Genomic DNA, 14,578 nt, shown 5'->3' with positions numbered 1-14,578 from the left:
GAAGTGTATAGGAAACAGGGAAACAGGCATCAGTTGGATGCTGATGGTCACAGGAAGTCATGGAAACCCCCCTGGTTCAGGGCTGACTTTGGAGAGGGTAGAACAATCCTACCTTCAATGGAAAAAGACAGAAGCACAAAAAAGATTTCAGTGCTCTATGAAAACCGGAGATACTTCCTTCTCCCGAGAAGGTTAAAAACCAAGCTTAGGTTCTCTCCTTGTATTGGGTTTGTCCTGAAGATCGCTGGCACTTACGTATCAGACCCATCTCCGTAAGGACCTGTTAAACGAGCAGGCAGCACTGGAGAGCTACCCACGGGTGCGGCTCCGTGGTTATTGATTGTGTGAACTTCAAATAGCCTGGTTATTCTCCGGACAGAGGGGTACACAAAAAAGCACAGGGCAGGACCTTGCCTGAAGGGAGATGGGCTTTTCCATGCTCGCCAGCAATCCAACATTTAAATGCTAGCAAATTATTTTAACTAAGCTTAAGTAACCCAAGTCTGAATATTACCAGAAAGGGCATAACCTTAGACAACCATTTCCAGAGTAGATGTTGCTAGTGATAGAAAGAAATCATTAGTATCGTTTTGCCTTTCCTGACCTATTAATTTTGCCCTCTCCCTCAACTCAGCCTTGACCTTCCAAGACCCCTCTCTTCCTTTCTCCGAGCCTCTGTCTCCTACAGAGATAGCACCGTTTCCCTTCAAGTAAAAAGAGTAGATTTGGATGTCTGCCTGTGCTTGGTATGGATGTTGCTGAAGGCTCTGTACATAGAAGGAAATTTGTGCATGGCCTCATTTGGGAGAGATGAAATATTTTAATAGCAGTGTTTATATTCTCAATCTGTAGATAACTAAAAACCAGCAAGATTTTACATCGGGCTTTGAAATGAAAAATATCACCCACTCAATGGAAATACAAATTTCATTCCTCCTGCCCTCTGGCCCTTTCAACATTATGAGTGTTCCTCTAGATTTTCCTGCTCTCCTTGAGATTTCTGAGTCACCACAGAGGGAGACCCAATGTGATGCCTGGCCAAGTTTTGCAGGTTTAGCATTCTCAAGAAAAGCAGACTTAAAAGGTTTCCTTTCAGAGTTCCCTAAGCTCCTCAGACAGTCTGGAGCAGAAATTGTCCTGGGACCCATGATAGAGCAGAGAAGAATTGTAGCAGGCAGGGGGAGTTCAAAAGGGTAACGCCAGCCCACGGTTGAGTTCCAGGCAGCAGCTTTGAGACCAGCCCAGCCCCGTCTCTCGCAGACCAAGGCAGAGACACAGAGTTCCCAGACTTTGTGCTCAATCTCAACCTTTCAAGCTTTGCACTTTGAGAGATTCAAACCTGAAATTCCCAATCCTTTCTCCTCTGTCTAAAGACGAGACCTTACACAGATGAGACAAATTTTTCCACGTCACTGTAAAGACTGTTCTAACAGATAGTTCCAGGGCAGGCATGTGCACAGATACACTCTTCCAGGATTGTGTGAATGGAAATCTGATTTATAGAAGCCAGGAGAATAGCTCATTTTTAATATTTGACTGGGATACAAGGGATGTTCTTCACTGGAAAAGTCACCGATACACACTCAAATGAAACACATACCAGCCGGGCAGTAGCTCATGCCTGTAATCCCAGCACTTTGGAAGGTTGATGCGGGTGGATCACGAGGTCAGGAGATTGAGACCATCCTGGCTAACATAGTGAAACCCCATCTCTACTAAAATACGAAAAATTAGCCGGGCATGGTGGCGCGTGCCTGTAGTTCCAGCTACTCGGGAGGCTGTGGCATGGGAATTGCTTGAACCCAGGAGGTGGAGGTTGCAGTGAGCCGAGATGGCAGCACTGCACTCCAGCCTGGTGACGGAGTAAGACTCCGACTCAAAAAACCAAAAGAAAAAACATACCATTCAAATTCGCTGCCATGGCCAGATTTATCTATTTTTATATTAGTCTATGCTCTCCAAAAATAAACTGAGTCTATGTGACACATGCTGAATGAAAACAATTTTGATAAATAGATCATATGCATATAGTCATGCACATAGTATATAAATGTAAGAAACTTTTCTGAAACTAGTTGCCCTGAACCTATTAAATAGAACATATCTTTGTTTCTTCCCTCTATCCTTCATCTCGACCTTTATTCCACTGTCTGAGCATCCATGTCTTAAAGTGTTCCAGGTTCAGGGTAATTCATGTGAACATTAAAAGAAGAGTACTCACAGGTAGACCAGATGTTGTAGCTTTTCCTTTTTTGACACAGCTTTTATATGCTACAGTTTGGACAAACTAAAGTTTGCTCACTGATATTGTGGCTCCCAGGGTAGGACACATCCAATTAATTACAATCTCATGTGTTATAAAAGAGCAGTATCAAACATCAACCGAAATACAGATAAGAGAATCGGGGATTCCAATGGAATGGGGATGGGAGAGGAAGTCGGGTAAACTTCATGGAGAAGGTAACATTTGAACTTCGTCTTGAAGGATGAACAGGAGGTTTTCCAAAAGGTCAAATGGGGGAGATAAGGGAAGATTCTAGGAGCTTACAGGGAGTATGGAAGTCTGAGCCATGGTAGGTATGGGTAACAGGTGAGCAATGGTGGAGACAAGCCTGGAAAGATGGGCTGGTGTAGGGGTAAAAGCCAGGCTTGGACTGAGGTCTTCCAATGAGGGTAAGAGGAATGATATAAGACCAGAGGCCGGACGCAGTGGCTCATGCCTGTAATCCCAGCACTTTGGGAGGCCAAGGTGGGAGGATCACCTGAGGTCGGGAATTTGAGACTAGCCTAACCAACATAGAGAAACCCCGTCTCTACTAAAAATACAAAATTAGCCAGGCGTGGCGGTACAGCCCTGTAATCCCAGCTACCTGGGAGGCTGAGGCAGGAGAATCTCTTGAACTCAGGAGGCGGAGGTTGTGGTGAGCCGAGATCATGCCACTGCATGCCAGCCTGGGCAACAAGAGCGAAACTCTATCTCAAAAAAAAAAAAAAAATCAGAGACAGGGAGTAAATAAACCTCAGTATGTAAGGAAAACCATGAATGCTGACATTTTTATTAAAAATAATGTATTGGTATTAGCCTAAGTTAAAAATGTTATCTGTGGATACTGCAATTTGGGCAGCTATTGTTCAGCTTTGTACAATACTATGCATATATATTAATTGTACAGTGAACAGGGAGAAATCATTCAATGTGTATGTTCAGAACAGGGAGAACTGGCTGGAGAGCAGGTCATGTGTAAGGGCCTGGTGGCTGTACCCAACCACAAGCACAGTCTGTGGCACGAGATGACGATGGAGGCTGAAATAACTAATGCAAAGGCAAACTTAAGGGAAAAGCAGCACAGGGTCTAGATGAAGGGCAGAGGTAGTGGTGGAGGGTTGGGTTGTTACAGTCCCGGTACTTCCTGGGCTCTTATTTGGCCGGTTGTGAAATGTTGCATCCAGTTCTAGGGACCATAATTTAAAGAGTTGAGTCTGTCTGGAAGAGGACTGTTAGGAGGAGGAAGAATTCTGAAAGCCAAGTCATAAAAGCAAGATTTACAATATCTTGAGATGTTTATACTAAAGAAGAGATAGCTTACAGGGTCATTGCAGCCATCTTCAAATACTTGATGAGCTGCCATACCAATGAGATAAGACCCATCCTCTACAGTTCTCAAAATTAGAACTAACACCAATAGCTGGCAGTTAGAGAGAGGCCAGTTTTGGCTAGACGTAGAAAAACAAGTGACCATGTTGTTGCTAGAATGACTGAGATCATATCCAACAGCTTCATAGTTGATAAGTGACTCATTCTAAGGCACAGTGACTTCTCCCCCAGGTCGTTCAGCTGGTCAGTGGAAGAACAAGCACTGAACCAATTCCCATGCCTCCCAATCCTATATTATTTCTCCCTCATGATGCTGTCTTGCAGTCACTACAGATGCCCATCAAGGCTTGGCCTTCTCAGGAAGCGGGCTCTCCATCTCTGCATGTGTCCATTCGCAGGCTGGATGACCGCCTGCCTTGGGAGATCCCAGGGAATGTCTGTGATGGGCAGAATGTTGGAATGGACAGTCCCTAAGACTGCTTTCAAGTCCATGACACTACCATTTGAGCTTTGGGAAGTGACCTGAAAATTTGGGTTCTTTCAGGTAGAAGTCTAGTATTCACTAAAAAGAAGTCTAGGAACTTATTTTTTAAGTGAAAGCAAGTTTATTACAAAACTAAAGGAGTAGAAGAATGGCTACTCCATAGGCAGAGCTGCTGAGAAGCCTAGGAACTTAGGAGCAATGGTTGGCATACAAAAAAGGTGGAAAAACTTCTTAGTACACTTTTCCAGTTTCTTAAGAACTTATTGTGGTTACTATTGGTATTATTGCGTTGATATTATCACTCCCACACCTCACATTTGGCAGGAGTCAGGGGTGTGTTGGGTGGGGAAGAAAATCTTCCTGCTTTGGTCCTCACTCTGCCAACCAGAAACTGTGAAATCCCTACAGAAAGGGGCTAAGCCCATATGGGTGTGCCCAGAGCCATGGCAGAAAGCCACCTGGACATGGTCACAGAATAGATTATAATAACACTCAAAGCATTTTCATTCATTTTGGCCTATGCCAAGAGAGACACACCCTCTTCTCTTCCTCCCAACCCCTACCCACCACACTTAAAATCCACACCCCCATGAGTAATTCAGCCATTTATTTGGCCCACAATCAGAGGTAAAGGGCTGAATTGCTGACCTCCCTAGTTCATATCCAGATCCTGAATCTACACTTAAAAGAATGTACGGCACAGGATTTCCCTCATTACCACTGAGCTGCAGATGACAAATTCATTAAGTAAAAGTTACTTTCTGGCTCCTGGTATGTCTGTTCTTTGGGAAAGAGATTACAATCTGTGGCAAACAGTAAGTTAGCTTATAAAACCGGAATCCAGTTCTGCAGTGTGAGCTGGCTCTGAACTTCTTGTCCATGAACATGTGGCTAAATTAAGACCACATTGCGAAGTGGGTGATAGTGGGATGTAATATCACCTTGGCTCTGAGGTCATCCCATGCTCCCAAGTACCCATTCTGACTTGCATTACCTTGAGTCCTCTTTGGATGGAATTTCCAGAAGATTCCTACCCTTGTGTTCTCTTTTCCTACAAAATGCAGCCATTCCTAGTCTCTCATGTCCTCTGGGCCATTCTCTGTGTCTCTCAAGATGGCTACTCATTATTTAGCAATTTTCTCCTCTTCTTCTTCTACTCTGTTTTTCCTTCCCCCTCCCTCAGCATCATTACTTCCATTTACCAAACCTTCTCTCTTTTCAAATATTATGCTGTACGTTTTACATACATGATCTCATTTGTTCATCATTCTTTTTATCTTCATTTTTTCAGATGATGGCAATAATTCGCCCAGGTTAAACCTAAGGACTAGAGATTAGATTCCGACTAAATTTTTCTGACTAAGCCTGATAACCAACACATTGTAACAGAAGACCTAGAGGGGAGGCTACCTACTACAAAGAAATGATGTTCTTTCCAGTTTATATTGGAAATGGCATATTGGGCAGTGTATAAACCCTTGATGCAAACGAGAAAAAGTTATTCGATGCAAAAGAGAGACTTTAAGTGAAGCTAACTCAGCATGCTGTGACCAGGAGGAAGCAATGGAAAGAGATGACGAAGGTGTTGTTTATTGACACTTGGCTCCAAGAGAGGTGTGGGAACCCAAGGAGCAGGTTGGAGAAAAGAGAAAACTTGCTTAGAGATGGTATGGTCATCACTAAGCAAGTCTTTGAGATGAATCTCAAAAAGATGAATCTGAGAAGCTGGAAGTCTTTTTGCCTAACACATAGAGACCGGTTAGAAAGCGTTTGGAATAAACATACTGAGAGGGATTTTTCTGAGCCAGAGGAAAAAATATATCTCTAAAAGTTGGGCACACTGGCACACATCTGTAGTTGGAGCTACTCTGGAGGCTGAGGTGAGAGAATCTCTTGAGCCCAGGAATTTGAGGCTATAGTGTGCTATAACTGCACCTGTCAATAGCTGTTGTGCTGCAGCCTAGACAACATAGCAAGATCCTGTTTCTAAAAAATTTTTTTTAAACGTTCCTAGGGCCAACATAGAGTGAGTTTTCCAGCCTAGAGGTGATTTGTTTTATAAAATATATTTTAAACATATTTTATATCAAAATATCATATGTAATATAGAAATATATTACTTATAGGAAAAGGATGGAAATTGGTCCTGTATTAAATTATGTTATCTTAGGTCAAGTAACAAGGGTCCATTATTCACTCCTCTATTCATGCATATGTTTATTCATTTTATTCATCTATAAATATGTACTGAGCACTCACCATTTACAAAGTCCCGTATCTATAAGAAGACATACAGTAAGTATACTCTCTAAAGGAATTTCTTTCTTTAAAGTGGTTTCTTTTTCCTCCCATATTCATATCCGTGGCACTCTGAAATCCACAAGGATTCTGGTTAATATGACTGCAGTAAATATTTATAGGTGAATAAAATGAATAAACATATGAATAAATAGAGGCATGAATAACGGACCCTTGTTACTTGACCTAGAAGAACATGATTTAATACAGGACCATATGGGAGAGGGCTTCAGAGGCTCTGAGGCTCACTCGGGGAGGAAACAGACAAAGGTGTGTGGGAGGCCTGGTCACTCCTGACCTGATGGAAAGGGAGTTGCATTCATTTCTTTTCAGTTCTGGATTTTTGTACCTGATGCTGATCTAAAACAAAAACCATGGCCAGGGTTCAATGGCTCCACACACAGGTGTTCATGCTGTCTCTATCCCAGAGCAGCCCTGAGCTTCTTAACTCACTCAGAGTAGAAGTCAACTTGTCCCACCTCCTGCTGCTGTGGTACCAGGGCAGCATCCCCAGGGAAACACCTTTTGCTCATCTCCTAGTGTCTTTTCTGCAAGTGTGTGGCTTACAAAAAACCAGTCATCTACTTCATTTAAATACCTTGGACATTGTGTGGCCTAAAAGTGCCATGTGTCTTCAAATCTTACTCAACCTCTTACTCCATGTGCTGTGGAATGGCTGTGAACCTCTGTTTCCTCACAGGTGGAAAGGAGACAATGCTGCCTGCTTAGCAGGTGAGAATTAAATGACAATTAAATGGAAGATTCTAATTAGAGTACCTGGCACATAGTAGGTACTCTATGCTATTTGAAGATTGGGTCTATATTTCATGGAAAGACACTGAAAAAATTTCATATATTAAAACAGTGTTGTAACTGATTTCAAGCTCTGAGATAAAAATATATCAAATTCCATAAAGAATGGCATTTTTAAAGTTATGCTTTAAGTTCTGGGATACATGTGCAGAATGTGCAGGTTTGTTACATAGGTATACACGTGACATGGTGGTTTGCTGCACCCACCAACACGTCATCTACATTAGGTATTTCTCCTAATGCTATCCCCCTCCCTTTGCCCCCTACCCTGACGGACCGCGGTGTGTGATGTTCCCCTCCCCGTGTCCATGTGTTCTCATTGTTCAACTCCCATTTATGAGCGAGAACATGTCATGTTTGGTTTTCTGTTCCTGTGTTAGTTTGCTGAGAATGATGGTTTCCAGCTTCATCTATGTCCCTGCAAAGGACATGAATTCATCCTTTCTTATGGCTGCATAGTATTCCATGGTGTATATGTGCCACATTTTCTTTATCCAATCTATCATTGATGGGCATTTGGGTTGGTTCCAAGTCTTTGCTATTGTGAACAGTGCTGCAATAAACATACGTGTGCATGTGTCTTTATAGTAAAATGATTTATAATTCTTTGAGTAGATACCCAGTAATGGGATTACTGGGACAAATGGTATTTCTGGTTCTAGATCCTTGAGGAATCACCACACTGTCTTCCACAATGGTCAAACTAATTTACACTTCCACCAAGAGTGTAAAAGCATTCCTATTTCTCCACATCCTCTCCTCTGTTGTTTCCTGACTTTTTAATGATTGCCAGAGAATGGCTTTTTTTGTTTGTTTGTTTGTTTGTTTGTTGTTGTTTTTGAGATAGGGTCTCATTCCAGTTGCCCAGGCTGGAGTGCACTGGCACAATCTTGGTTCACTGCAACCTCAACCTCCCAGGCTCAGGCGATCCTCCTACCTCAGCCTCCTCAGTAGCTGGGATGACAGGAGCATGCCACCATACCCGACTCATTTTTGTATTTTTAGTAGAGACGGGGTTCCATCATGATGGCCAGGCTGGTCTTGAACTCCTGGACTCAAGCCATTTGCCCGCATTGGCTCCCAAAGTGCTGGGATTACAAGTGTGAGCCACTGCACCCAGCCGAGAATGGCATTTTTATGTGTTTTAAGTTCAGTAATGTGTAAATGCTCAATAAATGTTTGCAATTATCACATGAAGCAATTTAAAATAATCAGAATTTGTATGTATGAGTCCCAAGTTATTTCACAATGTTTATGACTATTACGAAATGAATTTTTAACAGATCCCTAAAAATAGACCTGTCATCCTTTCTTTTCTTCCCTTATAAATGAAAACCATAGGGAAATAAGACTGAGTTTGGAGAAGAAGAAGAGAGTATTCCATAGTGATAAAACCTAAACATGGTTCATTAGGAAAGAATGACTAAAATTCTAATCCTGTGCACGTCCAGGATTATGAGGGATGCAAAACAAATGCCACTGACACTAGGATAGAATATTTCCTGCCAAGTGCGGTGGCTCATGCCAGTAATCCCAGCACTTTGGGAGGCAGAGGCAGTGGATCACTTGAGCCCAGGAGTTTGAGACCAGCCTGGGAAACATGGTGAAACCCCATCTCTACCAAAACAAAAAACAAAAAAACAAACAACAACAAAAAGAGCTGGGCATGGTGGTGTGTGCATGTAGTCCCAGCTACTCAGGAGGCTGCGGCAGGAGAATCGCTTGAGTCCAGGAGGTGGAGGATGTAGGGAGCTGAGACTGCACCACTGCACTCCAGCCTGGGCGACAGAGAGAGACCCCAGTCTCAGAAAGAAAATTCTCAAAGCCACTTTCTGGCTACCTTGCAAAGAAAGGTGCCATATATAATATTATATTTCATGTAAATCCTGTGGACATGACTTTAACTGGAGAGAGAGAATCTCTGAGTTTCACATGCAAATAAGCCAGAGACTCTGGAGTAGCCCTACAGCGGACCACAGGAACACAGGGGACTCATTGGTGAAACTTCCAGTTGGAGAAATGCTGAGCCAAAGACAGAGGCTTTGGAAAACACTGTGGGAAAAATATACTCCATGGAAATGTGTGTCTTAAAACTTTTCCATATGAGACACTAAAAATATTTCTTCCTCCACAGCAGTGTTCTAATATATAAGTAGATATTCATGTAAGTAGTTTATGAACTACTAAGAAGGAAAGAACAACAGAGATTTTCGTCTTTGGTTCAAACTTAACATTGATAAACACTTTGACTTACAACTCAGTCTTTGGGTTGCAAGAATGACTAAAAACAAAAAATGCATCAGACATTTCTAATGCGGCGCATTTCTTTTCCTTGAGATGGTAATTCCTATTTCCCTGTAGCTTTCCATCTGCTGAGGTTGAGCCATCCATACTTCTTGAGAAGGGCAGAACTCGATGGATAGCAAAAAACTATTGTTCCATTTTGACATCAAAATACATTTTGAAAGTTACAAGGAAAACAATAGGCATAAGTGTCTAGGTTTCAATTTCAAGAACCAGGCACCCGAAGGAGAAAACAGAAAAGTGTTTTCTTGGTTTCCCATAGCTGGACATTCAATATCCAGAATCTATCTTTGGACATTGAAGCCAAAGAATTTTCCAGCATGCTCCTGGGTGAGATGGATGTTAGATATCGGGTTTCTCTCCACAGAGGGAAGTAGTAAAACTCCTGGACTGGGGGAATATTTTTAGGAGAAATTTGGAGGGATGACACTATGGTGAAATTGCTCCTTGGGTTCCTTCTGAGGCACCCAGTACCCCCTTACTCCCCTGTAACTCACGAGAAAGAGAAGAGATGAAAGAGATCATAGAAGCCTTATAGATTTGAGGGCAAAATGAAAATCAGAAAACCCCCATGCTGCAATTTGGTATTTGGAAGTAGGTCAGCAAGCCCAGAGCCAAAAGGAGGTAGTTGCAGTAGGGTAACCAAGGGCTGGCTGTGTTTAGGACCCCCACACCCATTGCCAGAGCCAGGAACGAGGGAGAATCACAAGTTCCCAAACGCTCCTGTGGCTGTGAGATGAGAAGGCCAAAGAACCTGACAACCCTGTAGCCAAGATGAGGAGGGCAGAGTCTGTGCAGAGACTGAGGCTTGTAGGCAGAGGAGATTTGCAATGAGGACAGAGGCTGACATGTCAAACACAGGGGGAAGTGCCACGTGGAAACACCAGGGAGGGAGAGAGGCCTCATGCCTTGCAGTTGTGACAGCACATAGCTTTCTTTTTCTCTTTTTTCTTTTTTTTCTTTTTCTTTTTTTTAGACAGTCTCTGTCACTCAGGCTGGAGTGCAGTGGTGCCATCTCAGCTCACTGCAACCTCTGCCCCCTGGGTTCCAGCGATTCTCATGCTTCAGCCTCCCCAGTAGCTGGGATTACAGGCGTGCGCCACCACACCTGGCTAATTTTTGTATTTTTAGTAAAGATGGGGTTTCACCATGTTGGCCAGGCTGGTCTTGAACTCCTGGGCTTAAGCAATCCACTGCTTCTACCTCCCAAAGTGCTGGGATTACAAGCGTGAGCCACCGTGTCTGGCCTTGTTTTTATACTTTTAATCTAAGAAATCCATTTGCACAGGCCCAGCCCATTGATGTGTGAGTCTAGCATGTAGTATTTTTTGGTGAGAGAAACTAGGGATTTCAACTATGCGCAAGTGGGGGATGTGGGAGGCAAAAAAATTTTAAAACATTTAAAATTTACTGTTCGTGGTTACAAGTTTCCTTAGGAGACATAATATTTTTTTTTTCTCTAGTCTAAAAAAATAATTTGGACTAACCTCAAAAAAGCTGGGTTTAATGTTTCTCAGACTGTTTCCAAGCAGACTAAAATACCAACAAACTCATATCCACAGGGAGAGGTTTTTGGTTCACCAAGTTTGCATGATTCATGCTGAAGAACCTACACGCCTGAGATGCATGGATGTGCCTTCTGAATGCAACATGTGGAACACGCACACCAAAGCAGTGGATTCTTTAGAAAGGCTGCCTGATGCGGAGGGCCACTGTAGAGAAAGTGGAGTCACTGAAAGGAAGACAGGAGAAAGAGGACAGGCAGCATTTCACATTCATTTTGGATCTGTATGGGAAAAGCATTCTGGTAGCAGCTTTGGAAATTTGAGTTGGATCAATAGCTGAGCCAACAGTTTAAGATGCTTATTCAAATCCTCTTCAAAGCAACAGCTCTTGAGCTTGAAAAGATGAGTTGTAAACATTTAAAAAAAAAATAGCAAGAAGGAGCCATCAGGATAGCTGAGCCAACCATGCTCAAACTGTCAAGAGTTGGAGAACTAATTTAATATAAACGAAAGAGCATTTTAAATGGTCCCTATGATTAAATATGTTATTATTATTATTTTTTGAGATGGAGTCTCACTCTGTTGCCCGGGATGGAGTGCAGTCGCGTGACCTCAGCTTGCTGCAACCTCCAGCTCCCAGGTTCAAGTGACTCTCCTGCCTCAGCCTCCCAAGAAGCTGGGATCACAGGCATGTGCCACCATGCCCAGCTAATTTTTGTATTTTTAGCAGAGATGGGTTTTGCCATGTTGGTCAGGCTGGTCTTGAACTCCTGATCTCCGGTAATCTCCTGCCTCGACCTCCCAAAGTCCTGGGATTACAGGCGTAAGCCACCGCACCCGGCCTAAATACGTTAATTTTTATGAAAAGGCTTTGTAAATTCTAAAGTGGTATGATGATATCTGTTACTACTGCCATTGTCATTTTTACTTAGTCATCACTGCCGCCAACAGCTACAGCGGCCCAGAGGTGATGTGTCACATATCTCACCATTGTGGCCCTTTGGCCATGAGGTCTAATTACAGATGGACATGGAACTGTCCTGAGATTTACTTCTTTCTGTCAGAAAATAATCATGATGCTCATTTGAATCACAGAAATGGCTATAAGTAAATTAATAAATGGGAGTTGTTCTCATAATAGAAGATTCAAATTATTTCTTAACATTTCCATTATTTCCTCAAATCATTACATGGGCATCGGATACAAATGATACTAGCAACCTCCCTAGTCAGTAATGACACCATCATATTTAGGGCAGCAGTAACCTGAGTAATGATTCTTTTTCACAATTTAGCCTTTCAGGCATTCACCATAAGATGCTTTTTTGACTTGGCAACGTAATACATTGGGATTTAGAAGTTATCTAAAATTTTTCACCTTGTAGATAAGAAATCTGAGGAAATAAACTTTTCCAGCTAGGTATTATATCAGTTTTCTGTTTGTCCTCACAGCTAATTCCTTGAAAGATCTGTTTGTATTTTATGGTGTCTACTTTCCTACCTTTCCTTCTTTCAACACACTTCACTCAGGTTGCTGTCTCCACCCCTTCCTGGCATGTCAACCAGGGCCTCGTCTTGTCCAATTCAAAAGATTATTCTCAGTCCTCATTTGTTTTGGACACTCTGCAGCATTGATAGAATGCATCACTCATTTCTTTTCTTCCTGAAACATCGTCCTCATCTGGAAACTCTTCTGGGCTTTCCATCTTACGGGGTACCCCTTTTCACCTTCAGCCTCTAATGCTAGAGTGTTTCAAGGCCGGTTCTTAGAACTTCTATTTACATTCACTCCCTTAAGAGACAGCAAATAGTCTCATGGCCTTAAACACTATTTCTCCTGTGGTGACTCTCAAGTTTATATCCTGAGTCCAACATCTTTGTGATTTGTATTTTGAGCTGCCTACTTGATATTCCTATATGGAAATCTATAAACACACCTCAAACTTAACCTGGCCACATATCTCTTGGTTCTCTCCCACCTCCCAAATTGCTCCTCCTTGACCGTTCACCACATCCATAATACCACCTTTCATGCAGTTCTTAGACCAAAACTCAATAGTTATCCTCAATCCTTTTCTTTCCCTTACATCCTGAGTGCTAGCCATCAGAAAATCCCATCGTTCATGTCTTGAATCCTCATCACTTCTTTATTTTTCAATAGCTGTATTTTATTATTAAAATATCATAAATAGGTCTTAGGAATTATCCGACATCTTGTTTCTGTAGCTGTACAACTCTTAGATCTTACTCATCAGTCTGTCCCTTTTTCAGAGGCATAGATACCATCCAAAAATGTTCTGATATCCTGGTTTTTAGCTGTTGTGGCTTGCTGAGTCAAAGCAGCTGAATTTGAAACAAGTTCAATGTCATTTCCTTTAAGGATGAACTCATCTTTCTGGGCTTGGGATACCGAACAAGCAATACCTGGGCTCAACCGAACCCTGCAGATATATTTTTCGCTCAAGAAAGTTCTGACTTCTACAATACAGCCATTCTCCTGCATAATGACATTGATGGGGAAGTGAGCGCACAGAGACCTCATCTTGTCACAGATGCCCAGTGTAATGCCCTTGATCATCTTCTGTGCATGACTACAGAGAGCACGCACAGCAGCCAATTCCTGTCTTCTCAGCATTTGTCAATCCGGAGCCTCTGCTTTTTCTTTCCTAGGACCCCGAGTTCTATACTGATGTGACTGAAGTCCCTCTGCAGGGCTCCTTTGGGGCCTTTCACAATAACTGTGTCCCTTCAGAGTGGTGTTGACATTTTCTGGAATGTGGACAGTCTGATCACTGAGAATAGCCCTCATTCTGCAGCAGATGCAGCTCCCATCACTTCTTATTGCCTCCACTAACTACTTCCACCCCACAAGCCACCACGGTTTCTGTACTGAACTATAATAACACATCAAGGGGTGTTGCTGGCTTTCTCACTACCTCCAGACTATTCTTCATGCAGCTGCCAGTGTGCTATTTAAAAAATTAAATTAGATCATATAACTTCCTTGCTTGGAATTTTCTTGTGGCTTCTCATCATACATTGAATAGACATCAAAGTCCTCACCCTGGCTTGCAAGTTTCCTGTTTATTTCTCCAATCTCACCTTCTACTGTATCCCCCTTTGCCATCACTTCCTATGCAATCTGACAGCCTCTCTCATCTCTTACTCTTAAGCTCCCACATGTCAAGCTTCTGTTCACTAAGGACTTAAAAACGTGATCTTTCCCTGTTAGAAATGTTCTCCCCCAGATCTCTGTATGGTTTGCTCTTTTATATAATTCAAGTCCCTGCCTATATTTTACTCCCGCGATCCTCCATCTAAATTAGATTCCTCAACTTTGTGGCCCTTGTCTATCCCTCTACCCTGCTCTTTTCTTTTTAGTACTTAACAATACCCCACATCATATTTTTTTATACTTGTTTTCCTATTAACTGTCTCCCAGACTAAAACATCAACTTCATGAGGGCAGAACCTTTGTTTGTCGTATTCCTTGTTCTATCCCTGTGTGTGGAATAATGCTTAGCACAGTTGAGCACTAAGCAATGTACACTAGGCATTCTTTGAACATCTGTATAGTGT

General features: G+C 42.4%; 1 protein-coding gene and 1 pseudogene across 1 annotated transcript in view; both read right to left on the bottom strand.

Moving 5' to 3' along the window:
- The window catches only part of PALLD (palladin, cytoskeletal associated protein), a 244,492-nt gene that overhangs the window by 157,526 nt on the left and 72,388 nt on the right, over positions 1-14,578 (bottom strand). The window lies entirely within an intron of this gene.
- Positions 13,213-13,808, bottom strand: LOC103236507 (large ribosomal subunit protein uL6 pseudogene; annotated as a pseudogene).

Source organism: Chlorocebus sabaeus, chromosome 7 (genome assembly GCF_047675955.1).
Source record: "Chlorocebus sabaeus isolate Y175 chromosome 7, mChlSab1.0.hap1, whole genome shotgun sequence".
Lineage (NCBI taxonomy): Eukaryota > Metazoa > Chordata > Mammalia > Primates > Cercopithecidae > Chlorocebus > Chlorocebus sabaeus.
Note: the sequence above shows the minus strand (reverse complement) of the source record. Positions and strands in the feature narration are given on the sequence as shown.